The sequence below is a fragment of the Panthera tigris genome, chromosome F2, assembly GCF_018350195.1.
Source record: "Panthera tigris isolate Pti1 chromosome F2, P.tigris_Pti1_mat1.1, whole genome shotgun sequence".
NCBI lineage: Eukaryota > Metazoa > Chordata > Mammalia > Carnivora > Felidae > Panthera > Panthera tigris.
This window is the reverse complement of record NC_056676.1, coordinates 71253291-71271452: the sequence shown is the minus strand read 5'-3', so window position 1 is coordinate 71271452 and position 18162 is coordinate 71253291.

Genomic DNA, 18162 nt, shown 5'->3' with positions numbered 1-18162 from the left:
TCGGCTATTTTCCTCCTTACAGATTTGGGTTAAAAAGCACTCTGGACTATTGTATGGTTGCTTCAAATATTTTAGACTTGTCATAAAGATAATTAGCATTTGTGCTCAAATCTAGGTCTTTTGAGTTAAATTGCCATTCTGGTTCCATTTGAGAGTGCACTACCTTCCATTCCATAAATCCTTATAATCCCTTACGGAGCATATTTTAAGGTCCGTAGAGTACAGTGTGATCACAAAAGATGGACTAGAAAGATCTGGGCATTAAGAGGAAAGCCGAGCCACGTCGCTTTGGAACTCTGCCTCCTCAGTAAAATGAGAGAATTGAGGCAAAATCTCTAACGTGTGATGCCACGTCGTATATACGTGTCTGTATATACCGCCTGCAGAAGGCGATAGGAATGTGAACCATCACAGCACAGACTTCGGAGTTGGCAGACTTGAGTTTAAATCAGTGTGACTTTGGGTGAGTCCATGTCCCCATTTACAAAACGGGTAATATGCGAGATACCTACCCTCTCCAGTAACCCCTGAGGATCATATTAGATAATGCCTGCAGTGTCCTATAGATACCCGGAGTGCTCACTGTCCATTTTATTATGACTATCATGACATTCAACTGTGTTAGAAACAGCAACACTGCCTATTCCGGGTGTCCTGTTGCCCATTGATTCTAGAGTAGTCAATGGTACCAACTGTGCCTCCCTCAGTTGATGAGGGTGCTGCGCAAAGCTGCACAATTTTTATGAACCCTTTAAAGATCCTATAACTAATGAACACTACCAGTGGTGGTGCTGGTTTTCTAAACGGACAGGCAATGAACTGCCTGTGTGAAATGAAAATTAGCAACACAATTATTTTAAACATCGAGGTGTAGCGTGCTGATAGATTGTTCCAGTCGGTGTGTTCACAAGCTCATCTTTATGTCCGGAAATACTAAGAACCCCGCCCCCCCCCCCCACCTCCCCAGAGCCCACTTGGACTGTGTCCTAGCCCTGTAATAATGGATGCTGGTGGGTCTTTGGTGGAGGAGGGCAGCACGTTCTAGGTGTTTAGAGAGGGCATTCAGCCAAAAGAAGCCACAGCAAAAGCAAATGTTGGTGTATATTCTCCACTATGTGGTCTGAATAGTGTGTTGACACAAAACACCGGAAGCTTTCAAGAATGTTTTTGAAGAAATTCCTAAACAATGTGTGGTTGTAGGAGAAATAGCATGGCTTTTGTATGTGAGATAGACTTGGGTTCAGATTTTATGTCATTCATATTTATTCTGCCATCTCTTTACTCAAATGTAACTTTTTTTTTTTCAAATTTTTTAATGTTTGTTTATTTTTTATTTTTTATTTTTTTCAACGTTTTTAATTTATTTTTGGGACAGAGAGAGACAGAGCATGAACGGGGGAGGGGCAGAGAGAGAGGGAGACACAGAATCGGAAACAGGCTCCAGGCTCCGAGCCATCAGCCCAGAGCCTGACGCGGGGCTCGAACTCACGGACCGCGAGATTGTGACCTGGCTGAAGTCGGACGCTTAACCGACTGTGCCACCCAGGCGCCCCAATGTTTGTTTATTTTGAGAGAGAGGGTGAGCAGGGGAAGGGCAGAGAGAGAGAGGGAGACACATAGTCCGAAGCAGGCTCCAGGCTCTGAGCTGTCAGCACAGAGCCCTACGCTCATGAACTCATGAGCCCTACGATCACGAGATCATGACCCGAGCCGAAGTTGGACGCTTAACCGACTGAGCCACCCAGGTGCCCCCAAATGCCCACTTCTTACATACGCTATTCCACACTTGGCTTTATTTGCATATTATTAAATAAAAAGTGTCTTCTTTTTTAATGCTGGGTAGTATTCCATTGTAGTGATGGACCATAATTTACTTAACCATGCCCTTTTCTGATGGATTCTGTCTTCAAACTGTTGTAAACAACGGTGTGAGGATAAGCCTTGTACACACATCATGCACGTGTGCAAGTATTGTGTCTCCTTCACTCTGCATCAGCCCTGGCCATGCTAATCTTACTGTTCCTTGAACGCAGTGGGGGTCACTCCACTGTCCCAAGTCCTTTGAGGTGGCAGGTCCCCCGATCGGGATTATGGGCAGGCCATGCCCTCTGTGTAGATGTAACCCTCCAGTGAGGCCTACCTTGACCCCTGCTGTTCAAAATGACAAACTCCCAGACCCTCCTCGCTACCCTTACTCTACTTTTGTCTCCACTGCACTTACCATTGAACATGCTCTTGTAGCCTGGGGTTTCCATGGGAAGCAGAGCATGAGCAGGGGCTGTGTGCTATCAGTAGTTAATTTTGGGAGGTGGTCCCAGCGAGACCAGAACCAGGGGCTGGGCAGAGTGAAACAGGCCAGGAGGGAAAGCCATGTGGTGAGAAGGAACCAGATTTGGTAATTTGGGGGAGAGCTACAGGCATCCGCAGCAGATTGGAGTCAAGAATGGTCCTAGTTTGGGGCCTGAACCCCTGGAAAGGAGGGATGGGGTGAGAAGGAAATGGGAAGGAAGTGAGTGGAACATATTTTACAGGAGCAGGGAGATTAGCTCAGTACACACTAGTATCTTTCACTAGTTGAGGGCTTCTGCCCTGAGATTCCAGCCCCCATTGGCCCAGTGGGGGAGTATTTCTCCAGAAGCATTGGTCAGTGAGAGGCTGGGAGGTGGGAGGAGCATGGGGGGTGGACATCAAAATGGTTTGGGTAGGGGAAAGACACCCATGTATGGGTTCTGGTCCCTCTTCTGCCTGTCAATGGCTTTATGACCCATTTTCCCTATTTCTAAGGTTCCACCTCATACCTAGAAAAGCTACTAAGGCAACACTGGCTTCCAGACTGTGTCCTGTGTGCTTTGGGGAAGTCCCAAGAAAGGGGAGAGCTGCACGGGGATGGCCAAAGGCAGATGAGGCACCCTGCCAGAGAGTCCTTTCTTTCAGTCCCCATGGCTACAAGGCAGCTCACCCCTCCTACCTCCTCTGCTGGCCACAAGCTAACAGCTCCAGAGACTCTGATTTAGCTGCTTGAAAGAGGATTTCAGACAAGGGCGCTCCTGTGAGCACTGTTAGGATGGGATCTCTAGAGGGTCCTACAAAGGGAGGAAAATGATCTGGAGCCACTGTATGTGGGCATGCTATTAAAGGGGTACAAGCACATGGAGTAATGGTTCACAACCCTCCTGGGAGCTTGAGCTTCCTGGGTGTGATCTGAAACTGGCCCCTGTAATCAGAGGGCAGGGAGAGACCTGAGAAAGAGGCAGACCACTCCAGGCTGGTATGTGGCAGTTTTATTTTTTTTAATTTTTATTTTTTAATGTTTATTTATTTTGAGAGAGAGAGAGCACGCATGTGCGCACAGGTGGGAGAGGGGCAAAGAGAGAGGGAGACAGAGAATCCCAAGCAGGCTCCTCACTGTCAGTGCAGAGCCCGATGCAGGGCTGGATCCCACGAACCATGAGATCATGACCTGACCCGAAACCAAGAGTGGAATCCTTAACCGACTGAGCCACCTGGGCACCCCAAGTAGGTGACAAGTTGTAATACCAGCAAAGGGAATTTACATACGAGGTGTGTCTTTGGCAACAGCAAGTCAAATGGATTCCTGTACCTGCCCTCCAAATCTTGAAAGTTTATAAAGAGGCCCTAACTGTGCTCGTTCACATACACAGCACGTAGGTGTTTTCAACATCACATCACCATCTGAAGTCTGTGTGTCCTTGGAGCAGTCTCTGGGAGCAGGAAAGTCAAGCAGAACCCACATTCCAAGGACAGGGCTTGGGGTGAGGAGCCTTGGAGTGCCTGGGTACCGCTCACAGATCAATTGGTGGTCACATCTTTTTGATGATGTTCTCCAACATGGAGATATTTTTACCCCTGCTTTACAGGAGAGGAAACAAGTTCAGAGAGGGTAAGAAACTTGCCTAAGGTCATGCTCCTGATAGACCCAACGTCAGTCCAAATCTATTGGTTTCAGAGCCCTTGCTGTGTGTTACATTATTTTTCTCCATCTAGATGATGATGATAGAACCTCACTTTCTAGAACTAGTTTGATTTTAATTGGTACATTGTTGATTCAAATTACAATCACTTCTAAATTCAGGCAAAATTTACTTTTCAAGAAAATTGTGTTTAAAAATATATGCGTTATGAAATGCAAGCTGGTGCAGCCACTCTGGAAAACAGTATGGAGGTTCCTCAAAAAACTAAAAATAGAACTACCCTATGACCCAGCAATTGCACTACTAGGCATTTATCCACGGGGTATGGGTGTGCTGTTCCAAAGGGGCACATGCACCCCCATGTTTATAGCAGCACTATCAACAATAGCCAAAGTATGGAAAGAGCCCAAATGTTCATCGATGGATGAATGGATAAACAAGATGTGGTATATATATACAATGGAGTATTACTCGGCAATCAAAAAGAATGAAATCTTGCCATTTGCAACTACGTGGATGGAACTGGAGGATATTATGCTGTGAAATTAGAGAAAGACAAAAATCATATGACTTCACTCATATGAGGACTTTAAGAGACAAAACAGATGAACATGAAGGAAGGGAAACAAAAATAATATAAACACAGGGAGGGGGACAAAAGAGAAGAGACTCATAAATATGGAGAACAAACTGAGGGTTACAGGAGGGGTTGTGGGAGGGGGGAATGGGCTAAATGGGTAAGGGACACTAAGGAATCTACTCCTATTGCATATATGCTAACTAATTTGGATGTAAATTTTAAAAAATAAAATAAATTTTTAAAAACACGCATATGGAACATTTATATTATGTCGGCCAGCCCACAAAAGAGAATCTGTTAATTGCCACTGGATGTCCATTCCCTCCTCTGCAAAAGGAGGGATTCTTGCTAGGAGAGAAAACAGGCCAATGTGTATAATGAGGCTCCGAGAGGAGGAGGATGCATGAGGAGGAAGAGGGAGATGGAAGGCAGATGGCCGGAGTAAGGAGAAGTCAGTGCAGGGGTGGTTAGAGGTGCTGGGGCAGCTGCAGGAGGTGAGGACATGGGAAAGGGAAGCAGATAATGTAGACCGTGTGTATGGATTCATTTAACGTCCCTTAAGACATGTGAGTAGACGATGAATCCCTTTTAAAGTACTTGCCACTGTTTAACTCCTTGATTAAAACTGGGGGGCTCTGCCCCTAAAAGCAGTATGCAAAAAGAGAGGCGTGGCTGTTTTGATGGACCAGTGGACTCAGGCAGCAGAGAATGGGGCAGTGCTGGCCTCCTCGCTCTCTCCACAGGAGGAGCCACACCAGCTCTCAGGTCTGAGAAGATAGAAGATACACAAACTGGCAGAAGGTTGCTTCTGGAACGAACTCCAGGGGTTGGTGCAAGGTCTGCAAAGATCCCCTTGCTGAAAACCTCCCTTCTTATTGTACAGAGAATGTCTAACGACATGCACACAATGTAATGCATTTTTTAACACTTTATATATTTTTGAGAGAGAGAGCGATCAAGTGGGGAAGAGGCAGAGAGGGAGACCGGGGATCCGAAGTGGGCTCTGCGCTGACAGTAGAGAGCCCGACTCCGGACTCGGACCCACCAAGCGAGATCATCACCTGAGCCAAAGTCCGATGCTTAACCGACTGAGACTCCCAGGCGCCCCTGTAATGGCATTTTTTAAAAAAGCAACTTTACAAAAATAATTTATCACATTGGCCTGCAAGATAATTTGTATGAATGCATGGGGAAAATACTGAAGGGATAAATACCAAAAGGTCAATACTGCTAATCTCTGGGGAGTGGAGTTCTGGAGGTCGAAAGGTTCTTCATTACGTTTCTGAGATTTTGTTTCTTTTATTTTTACAAGGGCCATTGTTTTGATTGTTAGGTAAGTTTTATCAGTGGAAATGAACATATACAGTGACTGCCCGGACTGGGCAAAACCAGGGCACCCGGCACGGGGTTTGTTTCTGGCTTGGGAAGCTCCGCTAAGGTAAAGAAAACGGAGCCGGGACTCGAAGACCTGCAGCTGACACACGTGCTCAGGTTCTTGCCCGGCGCCTTTCCCACGTCCTGCGCGCGCCCTGCACGCACACGCACGGACCCACACACGTGCACGCACACGCATGCGCCCTCCTTCACAGCGCACACCCGCCTCCGCCATGTTGGCTAATGAGAGTTTTACCAGAGATACTTCCTGCTGTGAAACGGGTCGGGGCTGCTGCTCTGCGGCGATGCTGGCAGTGGCCCCGCAGCTTTCCACAGCCAGACGCAAGGTTACGGGAAGGGGCCCAGCGTCCGGTTCCGCGGCCGACTTCCGCCGCAGTGCGCAGGCCCGGAGTGGGACGTGCTCCCGTCTCCCTCCTGCAGGAGGGGAAAGCAGGCGGGAGTTCAGCGGCGGGCCGCGCGCGTTCGGGAGAGATTGCCGAGCCCTTCGTTCAGCTGGGGAAGGGTCCGGCAGCTTCCTCCAGAACAGCGAGACGATTGTTACCAATAGCCGCCTCACACAGTAATAGCCGACAGCCAAGCCCCGTTGTGAGCATTCTTATGTACAACTTTTAAGTCTTCGCTACGGTCCAGAGCTGGGGATTCTTCTCCACGTTTCGGAGGGGCTGATGTTGGAGGAGGAGGCACAAGGAGGGGAGTAACTTGCCCAGAGCTACACAGCTGTCCGAGGTGGGGGCGTGGATGGAGACGAGCTGTTCTGGATCCAGCTTCTACTGCCTCTCATGGTGGGCTCGTGGATAGGGCCCAGGCCCAGCCCAAGGTGAGACCCTAAACTAACCGGCGTCCCTGCGCCCCCGGGTCTGGGTGACTAATGTCCGCAGACCAGTCCTGAAAGGGGTGAAAGGGGTCCTGGGGGAGGCCGTGGCACCCTTCTCAGGCATTGGCCTACACGGCGGGGTCGGCCGGCATCTGCAGCCCTGCGAGGGAGCCGTAGAGACCGGTGTGGCACCAGGTCAGGCTCCCACATGAGTTAGTGGCTGGGCCCCTGCATCTCCAGTCCACAGCTCTCCACCAGGCTCAGGGAGAGGGCTGCATTCTGCACGGATGAGAGGACTTCCGGTGGGAGGGAGGAAGTTGTTTCCTCCATCGGATTAAAGTTGGGCTCTAAGATGCACACCACCTGCCAGGAAGCATCCGGAATGGACAGACAGGTCTCCCGGGTCCCGCATCAGCGGAACCCACCCTGAGGGTGGGAGCCTGGGGCCAGTGCTCCCGCATCCCCCACCGTAGCTGAGGTTTGGCAAAATTGGGGACCCAGGTAGTGTACCCCCGACACCGCCTTTCCTGCCCTGGCTGGAGTCATCGGTTTCCAACACTGCCCGGTGGCTCCCAGCCACTGCCGGTGCTGTTCTGCCTGGATACTGCTCCCCTGGCTTTTCATCCATGCAGTCATGAACTGCCTGAGAAATGCCCCCGAGCCCTGTGGTTGGTTTTGCCATAGCCACCTGTTTGAGCGGAAGCAGGCACTGTCTCTTGTTGCTGGTTTGCACAGTCCCTTAACCCAACTGCAAGGGGTCGAACCTCTCACCTTTGTATTCTCAGCCCCAGCATTGGGCCTGGTGGCACAGGGGTGGGCTCAGCATAATCCATGAATAAACCCGTGCATGACTGAATGCGGCCCACCCAGCAGAGGCTGCACAGGCCTGGGTGCTGAGAAGTAAGAGCCAGGGAGTGCTCCTTCTGTGAGTGAGGGCTGATAAAGCATCCTGGAGGCTCTCACCAGCTTCATTTGCTGGGGTGCCATCCCTCTGCCCAGGGACTGGGCCAGCAGGCAATGTTGGGTGTCACTCAGCACTGTTGAGAGATAGTTGAGGGCCACCGAGCGTCAGAGTCATGCTGTGTCTCTCCTCGTGGGCCCTGGAAGCCCAGGAAAGGCTGGGATGCTGGAACCCTAAAGTGGAGAGAAGTCCCACTAGGTAGCTCCGGGGCCATCCTTCCCTAGAAGGTTCAAGAAGTGGGAACTGAGCCTTCCCTGGAAGTGCTGAGTGGTCTTGAGTAAGTTGCCACCCCTTCCACCCCCTCAGTTTCCCTAAAACACGATCCGTGAAGGGTATACAGCGGGCTTCACCTTACACAGGGCTTTGTGAGGTGGTTACTAGCCAGGATAATGGTGGTTCCTCATCCTGTCCGGGAAGGAACTAGGACGAGAACCCAGGTTGGCCTTTTCTAAACATGAAGCCCAATCTTGGGAAACAGCATCCTTCTAGGCCCATGGGGCATCCATGCAGGGGGAGGGAACTAATGGATGTTGGGCACCTATGATGTGTAGACATGTGTTGGGTAGATCCAAGCCTATGGGCAATACAGGCAATAACTCTTGCTTTTGTGGCACTTACATTTCTGGCAGGGGGAGACCAATGATAAACAATAAACTCAATTAGCCTCATGAATATCTTGGGGGAGGAGTATACCAGGCAGAGGGAATGTGCAGTGCAAAGGTCCTGAGGCAGAAGCTGGTCTGAATTGTTCAAGTAACACCAGCACAGAGAGTTCTGTGGTTGGAGTGGAGGAAGCAAGGTGGAGAGCTGTGAAGGCCAGTGGTAAGGGGACTATCAAGGGAGAGCTGATGGAGGCCTGTGGGGTCTGAGGCCTCTCTGTGTGTGGTGACAGGGCCAAGGCCTTGCTGGTCAGCAGCACTGGCAGTTGGGAGGAAGCACTGGGAATCTGCTGGGCACTTCGGCACCTGTCCATCTTGCAGCCTTCAGAGATGAATGTCTGCCGCTGCACTACCATCCCCCAAATCTCATGCTGGTTCCTCTTTTGGAGGATTCTCACCCACAGCTATACAGGGAAGGGAATTCTGGGAAGCAAAGATCCCAACTTGCCAAGGTGACAATTGAATAGCCCGTTCCAGTCTTCAATCCCCTTGTCCTGCCTGCCCCAGTACTTCTGCCAACACCACTGGCCACCAGCGTGGGGATCCTGTTCCTGGCTCCTCCCGTGAGCCTTGCCTCCGTTCTGGGTTGGAGCAGGGCCTCTGCTAGACACTCTCATGCCGTTGGTAATTCCCTGTCTGTATTGGTGTGATGTCTGTCTCTGTTACAGACTGAAAGAGGAGAGTGGAGATTTCCTAGTGCCTTGTTGACACACACTGGGTGCTCAGTAAATCATCGCTGAAGGAAGGGCTGGAGTGTCTTGCGAGGTGAGTGGCACTTACCCTCACTTAATGCACAAGCAAAATCAGGAAATGGGGGCTGTGCTTTTCCATGCTGACTTTTGGCAGGGCTTGGACACAGAATCAGACGCAAGTGGGAATGGCCTGGGACCGTCTAGAGCAAGGGTGAGCAGCAGAAGGCCCGCTTGGAGAGTGTGGACAGGGAACACAAGGGCTGCTGGGCAGGGGCCTTGGGAGGCCTTCCCTCTGGACTCTTCTCCCACCCCAGCCCCTTGTATATCCCTCTTAGCCAGGAGCGCTCTAAGAATGCAGAGGATGGCCCTGCCTTTCAAGGCCAACAGTCTGCCTGAGGGGTTCCAGAGAGTACTTAGGATGAAGCCCCCAGGGCCACCGAGCTGTCCCAGCACCCCAGTGTCCAGCGCCTGTTCCAGCTGTAGGGCAGGGGCAAGGGGGAGCAGGGAGAGACAGGCTGCACGTCTCCCTCTCTGCCTCCTGACCCCGCATTCCCACCACCCAGGCTCCTGTTCCCCATCTGCTGGCACTGTGTCCCCTCTGACGCCAGTGAGGATGGAATGAGCCTGGGTTCTGATGCCAGCAGTGCTCAACCAGGTCCCTCCTTTGGGTTTTAGTGAGCAAATGTTCAGGGAGTGTCTGACACAATAGCGGGCACAGGGCTGTGCCTGGTCACCACAGGGCCAGCCTCACCATGCCATCCATAGTTAGGTGCTGCTGAGACCCAGAGCGTGTCCCACTCCTGCTTCTCGTTCCCCTGTGCCTCCCCTCTTTCCTGGATCCTAGTCCCCAAGCCCTGGTCTGGCCTATGGGCCCCTTACCATGTCCTTGAGCTCCTGCAGGGCCTGGGGGGCTGTGAGCAGCTCTGGGAGGGCACCTCACAGCAGGTGCCGCAGTTCTGGAGGCAGCGTGGCCGGGTCCTGCAGCTGGGCACCCACCTGCCTTCGCGGGCCCTGGAAATTGGGCTCCTCACCCAGGGCCTGTGGAGAGAGACTATAGGCCCGCACTGGCTCCTGTGCCCAGGCTCCCTGCCCAGGGCCAGCCGGACTAGATCCTTCAGCCTAACCAGGAGGTCCTGGTGTCACAGTCCTGTCCTGATAAAGCTTCCGCCTCATGCAGAGCACTGCATTCTTTCATCTGCCTCCTTCTCATTTCTTCCTCTCCTCCCCTCTTCCCTCCCCTCCAGCATTTACTGAGTACCCACCACCTATGGGGTGGCAGTCATGGGTCCTGTCCTTATTTCCCTATTTCCCCTACCTCACTCTTCTTCCCCTCACTCCCCTCCCACTCACCCCTGCTCAGGGCCCATGCTTCATGGGCCCTAGAAGATGGCCCTCCCTGCCCCAAGTGACATGGGGTGAGTACATGGTGGTGGGGAAGGGACTCCCAAGAGCGGTGTCAGGGCATTGTCTGTGGGAAGGGATGATTTCTGCTTGGGTTCCAGGCCCTGGGCAGGGCTACTCACCACCACACACAGGAAAGCTCCGACCGAGCTTTCCTTCAGGCAGGTACAGAAGAGCTGTGTGGGAGCACAGGTAGGGCAAAAGAGAAAGTGCCCAAGAGGAAGACAGACAGCAGTTATGGGGTCCTACGGTATACTGGCCATAGAGCCAGGGACCGCACAGCTTTCCTCCTGTGGCCTCACAGTACTCTGTGGGTAGCAGCCTGAGCCCCTTTGTAGACGAGGATGCTGAAGCTGGAGATGTTTCGTAACGTCTCCAGGGCCATGCAGATGGCAGACAGCAAAGCCATCGTTCAAACCTCAGTGCACTGGACTCTTAAGCTCATGCTTTTTTCAAGAGGGTGCGGGTGGCCAAATCTTCCTCCCCCAGCTAAAGCCAACCCTCAGATTCAGCAGGCCAGATCTGAGCACCCGAGCTGTCCTGCCCTGGGCTCAGTCCCCAGCCCCTCTCTGGGCTGCAGCACTGATGGGAGAACAAAACTCCCTCCTCCCACCAGTCACCCCTGGGCCAGGGATGGGCAGGACCACCAGTCTGCAAGATTCTTTGTGCTAATTAGATGACACAAACCTTCCTCCCATCAAGTGCAGCTCCCCCCTTGTCCCCAAACCCCGGGGCCGAGTGGGACACGGACTGGGTAGTAAGCCCTCCTTGACAGCTGACCTCAGGGCTGCCTCTCTCTGCACGTCGCATCCTTGCAGCAGCTGCCAGAATGTGGACCTGGCTGGCTGAGTGCTCAGGCTCCTGGGAAATGGTCTCCCTCTCCCTCCTGCCCCTCTGCCTGCTCTCCCAGAGGGAGACTCGTGTCTCTGCTCCTGACCTCCAGCCTCCACTTACCCCAGCAGTTCTCTTTGATTACTAGCTGAAGCTCCCTGTAGGCCGAGATGGTGCCCTGGGGGATGGTCTCTGTCTTCTCTTTGACCATGTGGCTCTGACCCTGGATCTAGGAGGGGGGCAGGGAGAGTAGGACCTCAGGTCCACGCGGGATTTGAGAACCTGCAGGAAGGTGGTTAGGGGCAGCAGGAACAGGGGATAGGGAGGAGGGACTGCCGTGGTCTCTCTTGATCATCAGCGTAGGGGCTTTAGAGGTTGGAGGGGAGAGGGAGATCCAACAGCACGGGATGGGGGACCCTCAGGCCCAGTCAGGACAGCAAAGTATGTTGCACACAAGATATTTCCAGAAAAAAACCCAAGGCATTCTGGGGTCAAAGCAACATGCATTGGCATGATAAAAACTTCCTCCAGTAAAGAAATGGGTTTCACTTGATGTCGTTAAGCACTGTCCAGAGTTTGGAGTGCTGGCTTTGGGAACTGCTGAGCTGGAGTCCTGAGGCCCTGCGGTTGGATCACCTCCAAATGCTCTGAGACCTCCCCTGTCCCTGGGAGGTGGAGAGTGACGTGGCTCGGGAGAGCCCTGGGAGGTGGAGGCCCCAGCAAGCTGGGACTCCTGACGTGGTGCCCCTGGTGTCAGCATTCCCGCCCTCCTCCCACAGGGAAAGTGCAGATTGAAAACAACAGTAAGAGAATGCCTCCTGTCCCCTGGCATGTGGCTGGCCTGAATAAGGACTGTGAATCCAGCTCCCCCACAGCTAGACGAGGCCGTGTGGCCAGGTTCTGGCCAGTGGGATGTAAATTGAGGCGGTGTGTACCGGTCCTTTTCTCCCTCCTGGCTGCAACGTGGACGTGATACGTGGAGCTGGAGCAGCCATCTTGTACCAGGAGGTGACAGCCATACACCGAGGTGGCAGAGGGACAAAACAGAAAGAGCCAGGTCTCTGATCACCACTGTCTGCCACTGCAGCCCTTAGGCTCCTATCTGGACTTTGACCTAAGAGAGGACTCCTTTTCTGGTTGAGAGCCACTGCCATTTCAGGATCCCCATCACTTACCACTAGGGTGACTAACTGTCCTGGCTTTCCCACGGAAAGTCCTGGGTCCCAGGGAAGTCCTAGTCTCAGGCAAACCGGGAAGGTTGGAAACGCTACACTGACCCTAGTGCCACGGCACACCTGGAGTCACCTGGAGTGAGAGATCAACCGCAAATATTTAATCCCAAGGTGGTTCCCTGCTCCCCAGCTGCTCCCACCGCCCCTTACGTTGTCCCCTGTCTTTCCCACAACTGCCGAGTGGAGCAAGGCTGCGTGTTTTAACATCTCAGCCCTTGGTTAGAAGGCCAGCCATCTGCTGTGTTCAGAGGCGGTGCTGCAGTGGAACTAGCTTTTGAGCACGTGGATGTTGGAACCAGGTAGGCCCAGGTCCGGATTTTCGCCCCAGCGCTTGCTGGCTGTGTGCTCCCGAGCAAGCAGTTTAACCTCTTGGAGCTACGGGTTCTGTACCCCAAAACCCTGACCTATGGTACTTACGTTATGGAATCATCAGGAGGAGTGGATGAGAAAAATTTGTAGAGAACATTTTGTACCGTGTTCTAGCTTCTGAAAAGTATTTAGCAACGGCAGCTGGAGGTGGACCGATCTGTGACCCCTGCTCACCTGCATTCCTGTGGCCCGTGAGAGGTGAGGCCGACTGTGATGCTGAGTCTCGCTTCATTTGTGGGAGGTGAGAGTCCCAGAGCCCCAGGATGCTAGTGTGGGACCCACGCTTCCTGTGTCACAGTGGGGACCTGAGGCCCACAGGTACTAAATGAGCTAAGGACTGCGTTGGTGAGGAGCAGATCTGGGCCTTAGAGTGGCTCAGGCACCCTCCTCACACCGTTGCTTAATCTAATCTTCCCCTGGTTCTGCAGCCCGGCCTCTTGGGCTGGAGCCAGCAAACTCAGAGGGTCAGGTGACTGGCTCAAGGCTACACGGCTAGCCAGGGGCAGGGCTGGGATTCATACCTAGGTACCCCTGGTTCCGGAGCTGATGTAAACCCCCTGGACTGTGGTAGCAATGCCGGCAGCACGTAGAATCACCTGAGGGAGTTCGAAAAATCCGGGCGAGGGGATCCTCTTCCAGTCCAGCTAAAATAGAATTGGGAGGGGGGCACCTGGGTGGCTCAGCAGTCGAGCAGCAGACTCTTGATTTTGGCTCAGGTCATTATCTTACGGTTCGTGGGCTAAAGCCCTGCGTGGAGCCCTCCATTGGGCACTGTGTGGATAGCTCAGAGCCTGCTTGGGATCCTCTCTCTCCCTCGCTCTCTGCCCCTCCCCCCCCCCCCCCCCCCGACACATGCTTTCTTTCTCAAAATAAGTAAATAAACTTACAAAACAGACTTGGCAGAGGCAGTGCTGGGCACTGGCATTTTCAAATAAAAACCAAAACAGCTTTCTAGGTGACTCCAACCTGTCGTCAGAGTTGAGAAGCATAACACAAGCACCTGGGAAGCCCATTCGTGTTTAGAGGGGGCGAGTGTTAGTGGGGCAGCCGTTTGGCAGGAGTTGGGCTGGAAGGGGAGCTCCTCGGTGGCTGTCAGCAGCCCCAAGGCACACCCTGCACCTTTGCGTGGCCCGGCCCAAGGAAGGCCAGCTGTCCTGCTCCCTCTGCGTTGCTGAGGCTCTGAAGAAGGGTGTTCTGCGTGTTCTCCATGGCCTGTCACCACATACAGGCTCTCCTTCTTGTGGCTTTGCGGCTCCCTGAGGAACAAGGGCTTCAGAGCCCTAGGTTTCCTGCGAGGGCGCGTAGGGGCAGGGTGCGAGAAGCGGTGGGGCTTGGGAGGGTCTCTCCCCTGGTGTGGCGGCCTAGGCCTGGGGACTGCTCGTTTAAGGTCACTTGGGGGTGGTTGGAAAAGTAGAGAAGCTGAGGGAAGCGTGATACATCTGTCTCCTACAAGGTTTAAGATGTCCAGGGGCTCCTCGGTGGCTCAGTCAGTTAAATGTCTGACTTCGGCTCAGGTCATGATCTCACAGTTCGTGGGTTCGAGTCCCGTGTTGGGCTCTGTGCTGACAGCTCAGTGCCTGGAGCCTGCTTCAGATTCTGCATCTTTCTCTCTCTCTCTCTCTCTCTCTCTCTCTCTCTCTCTCCGCGCCTCTCTGCCCCTCCCCTGCTTGTGCTCGCTCTCAAAAATAAATAAACATTAAAAAAGGAATGTCCAGACCAGAGGCTGCCATGTGGCCTCTGCGAGCTGAACTGGACAAGAGGCTCGTGTTTATGTGGCCCATGTGGTGTTCAGAATTTTTCACATAAAATTGGTAGGTTTCACATACAAATCTTGATTTCTGGCTTCTCTTAAAGAATAGTGCCACTGAGGGGCACCTGGGTGGCTCAGTCGGTTAAACATCTGACCCTCTCACAGTTTGTAGGATTGAGCCCCTGTGTTGGCCTCTGCCCTGACAGCATGGAGCCTGCTTGGGGTTCTCTCTCTCTGCCCCCCTGCCAAAAAAAAAAAAAAATTGAAAAAAGAAACCGGTGCCACCAAGCTCACATTCCTGCCTGGCAATAGCCCTGGCAGCCACCACTCAGCATCAGGCAGGCCTGTGTGTCCGGTTTGCCCCAGTCTTCAGCACGCTCTGTTGCCTCACGTACGGCAGCTGCCACAGGGCCGTTGTTTTTCCTGGCCCTAAAACATCTGGGTTGAAATCTCTGACGTAACATAAGCCCGTCCCTGGGCCCCTGGACTCACGGCTAGTAGTGGACTCTTCAGAGGGGCTTTGCCTGAGGCCTCAAGCTGGTCAGAGCCTGGGGTTTTCCTTTCCTGCCTCCTGATTCCTACTCCAGCCTGGAGGGCCCCTGCCCACAGATAGACCTCAGCCAGGAGAGCCCGGCCTGCCTGGCTGGCCCACCCGACTCTCCTCTCTTCTCCGTTAGAGTCTCCCGGGTGAGAGGGGGAGCCATGAGTGTCTGTACGGTCAGTGTGGAGTTTTGGGTCACCCCACTGCTCCTTGTCTCCTTCCCCGGCAGCCCGGGGCTCGCACTGATGGCCCCTATCATGGCTCCTGCCACCATCTCCTGGATCTGGATGGGTTGGCTCCGGGTCACCTCCGTGGGAAGAGGTCCAGAGTGGAGCCAGGTAGCAAGGGAGGCAGGGTTGAGTGTGGCTAAGGCCTCAGTCCTGGGTTCCAGTTTTGCCTCCACCACTTACTGGCTGGGTGTGAGTGACCCCGAGCAAGCCACTAACTCTTGGAGCCTCAGTTTCCCCATCTAGAAAAGCCGGGGTGGGAGGGTGTTCAGGGGAAGAATGGCAGGGTCTTCCCCCAAGGGTCTTTTGAGGATTAACCGAGGAGCTGCCAATATGGTCCTGGCACACAGCAAGCACTTGATCCCTTAAACAACATTATTGTTGTTTAAAATTATCGTTACTTCTTAACACAGCTGGGGACAGGAGGAAGAAAAAAATAGGTTCCTCCTTCCCCTACATGGAAGATGGGTGTCTGTGGCATGCTCCTGGCCAGGCAGACCGGGGTCTGTGTGTCTGGGCGGAGGGTGTCAGCTTTCTCAGTCACATGAACCTCTTTTTCGTGGCAATCTGCCACCCACAGGCACCACCTGAAAGTACCTGGTGGGGGCGGGGGTGAGGGGGGGGGGGCGGGCGGGCTCCAGCGCATTCATGAGGGAGAATTCTGTGGGGATGAGGGCCGTGTCCCAAGCCAGGGGTGACATCTGTGCTTCTTCCTCACCAGGCAGAAGGGGAGAAAGTGTGGGGTGCTGTTCAAGCTGTCGACAGGCACCAGCTCACCTCTCCTGGCCAGTTCTCTGGCCACACTCTTAGTGTGCCTTGCAAACAGGGACGATACGTTTCTGGAGGGGTGAAGAGGCGGGTGTCATACACAGCTGTGGGGACCTTGGTGAATGCCGTCAGCTGGACTGAATCACGAACGGAAGCGTGAGGAATGGGGAGCCCTGAGCAGATTTCTCCCAGGGCTGGGTTCTGAAGTCAGCAAGGTGGGTAGAAATCACAGATGGCCAAAACCACCCCCAAAATACCCTTTAAATCATTTGCCTCCTGCGGGCATGGGACCCGGAGGAGCTCCGGGGCCAAGGACTCCCTTCTCTTCATTTTAGAACACGTGTTCCCTTGGGAACTAAATCCCCCTGCTACTTGGTTGCCTCATCTGTGAAGTAGAAAGTTACCCAGATTTATATAAAATAGAGATGATTACTATCTATAACAGTACTTCCTCTAGTGGACTGTTATGAGGACTAACAACGTTGATGTTTGTAAAGTACATAGCACATGGTAGATGTTGATAAGCTGTCACCCTGGGTGTTGTGGCCTTGCTGTCTTTTCTGAGGTAGTGGGGACCCAGGTGGGTGGGGGGAGGGAGAGAAGAGATGGGGGTGGCACGGGAAGGGTACAGAGATTTCCTTTCTCTTCTCCCTCCTCTTGGCACGCATGAGTTTTCTGGGTAGAAGCATCTAATGTGAGCCTCTATTTCCCCCTCCTCTGGGCCCCCTGTAGCATTTTGTTCCTGTGTCTTTGATGGCCTTTGCCATTTGTGTGAGCACCTTACTGAGGTAGGCCTGGGAGCACTGAAGGTTTGTGAGCAGGGCCGCGACACTGCGAACCAGTGCAGGTGTTTTAGGACTGGCACTCACAGCCCACTGGAAAGGGGAGACTCGAGGAGCTTATGACCACAGTCCAGGGGAGTGTGACCACAGGCTCTGGTGCCCTGTGGGGGCCATCCTTGTCTTCAGCCCCTGGGAAAGGAGGCAAGCGAGGGGCCAGCTTCTCTATCAGGCAAGGTGCCCGGGGACCCTCAAAAATGTTTTAATTTACTTTATTATTATTATTACTTAATTTGTTTATTTTTGAGAGAGCGAGAGCGCAAGCATGCGGGAGGAGCAGAGAGAGAATCCCAAGGAGGCGCTGCACTGTCAGTGCAGAGCCTGATGCTGGGCTCGAACTCACCAACCACGAGCTCATGACCTGAGCCGAGACCAAGAGTTGAATGCTTAACCTGTTGAGTCACTCAGGCACGCCTAATTTACTTTAAAATCAGAAGAAAGAAAGGAGCTTGTAGGTCTAAGAGAATGGCTTACTACACAGTATTAGTATATTCATCTTTATGCCAGTAGTCTTTTTTTTTTTCTCTTCTATCCAACTTAAAGCCAAAGAGAAGCATACATATTGTTGGCAATGGGCCAACAACAGCCTTAAATGATAATATTTGATATTTCCACAGAGGAAGGGGTGCCGGAGATTGACCGCGGCCTGGGGAAGTGGGAGCCGACTGGGCCGCCTGACGGGCCTGTAGGGGGCACCAGAGGCGCATCAGCCCAAGCTTGCCTAGGGAGCTCACCTAGGGAGCTCTCCTAGGGGTAGCAGTGGGGGAACCTGGGGAGTGGGTGCTGAGGTCGGGTTGTGAGCAAGAGGACCCTGCCGGGACCGCCTGGGGGCGGCAGCAGCTAGGATTCGGGGAGGGGAAGGGGGATGTTCTCCAAAGGATAGAGGGCCCAAGAAGGAAAGGCCTGGAGAGGTTGGGAGAAGCTGTGGACCTGGTTGCAGGCCCGTCCTCCTGTAGGGATCCCCCTGCCTGGGCCCCCTGTCCAGCCACCCCTCCAGGACCCGGGGTCCCTGGCTCCCCATGCTTACCTGAGGCCCCGGCTGGCTGTACCAAGGACAGTGGCGGGCTGTCCAGGCCTCCAGGCTGAGTCCCATGCAGGAATTCTCTAGAAACCATACCCAGCGCCACAGGGTTTTCAGCCCTACCCTGCCCAGGGGTTGTGATCTCCTATC